Genomic DNA, 1151 nt, shown 5'->3' on the forward strand with positions numbered 1-1151 from the left:
CACCTCCTGAATTTTTCATTGACCCGCAGCACCACAACAGCACCAAGCCACCTGAACACAGCTACGCACGCTTCCCCTCCATCCCAATCTATTCAAAGCTTCCCTCTTTACACCCTCCCAGGAAGTTCCCATTTCCTTTAAATCTTTCTTTGACATCCTCCCCCCCCCCCCCCCGACCCAACCGTGGACGACCTGCTTTTCGTTTAGCCCTAGACGGTTGGCCGAAAAGAACGACCTTCGGCAATCTTTCATATTTCATCCGCAAAACGTGCCCTAGAAAGTCAACCTTTCTTTCATTATAGCCCTAGAAAGCGGGATTGAAGCACATTTTTCGTACAGCCTACTGTTTGAAACACAACTTCTCAGCCGGGTACCCAGAACCATCCGTAGGCAAATCTCTGGAAAACATCTAGCAAATCTTCACCCACTTTTCGGAGCGCCCATGCTTCAGAGCCATATCTGACCACTGTCATCACTGTAGCTTCATCAATGAACCATTCCTAAATCCCTAGTTTCGTGTCCGAAAATAGGTCAGATTTTTTGTGATATAGTATATATATGCTACTCTAACAATAATTAATGTATTGAATACAGTTCAATAAAAACAATATTGGTAAAAAATATTGAGAAACAGGGGCGTAATTTGTTATGGGGTAAGGGGGATCAACCGCCCCCCCCCCAAAAGAACAGATTGACACCCCACTCCCCCCTCCACCCTCCCAAGCTTAAATTTAGTTTCTTCTAAAATCTTGTCAAAACTAAGATAAACCTGCTTAATTGAAGCATCCATAGAAAAGGGTTAGTTTTTTTTAGCAAGTCTTTACCTTTATAGTACTATGTGGTTTATTTCTCAGTTTTCACAGTCATTTTCACTTGATCTGGGAAAATTGGCACCAAATTTGCCCTCCCCCCTTCAAGGATTTTGATGAAATTACGCAACTATTGAGAAAGAAATATAAAGACGTATCTTTTTCTTCTAGACCTAGAATGGAGGCTAAGATGAAACTCATAAATGTGGTTTAGCCCTTCGGATTTGTTTCCGTAATAGTTAAGGTTTGGTTCCGCCAGGGTTTGTCTCTTAACCATGAATTGAGGTTATGAACCATGGTTATGAATACTCTGGACTCTTACTATCTCCAAAAGAAGCCAAA

This window comes from Artemia sp. Qi Xiang Cuo, chromosome 7 (assembly GCF_049724085.1).
Source record: "Artemia sp. Qi Xiang Cuo chromosome 7, ASM4972408v1, whole genome shotgun sequence".
Taxonomy (NCBI): Eukaryota; Metazoa; Arthropoda; class Branchiopoda; order Anostraca; family Artemiidae; genus Artemia; species Artemia sp. Qi Xiang Cuo.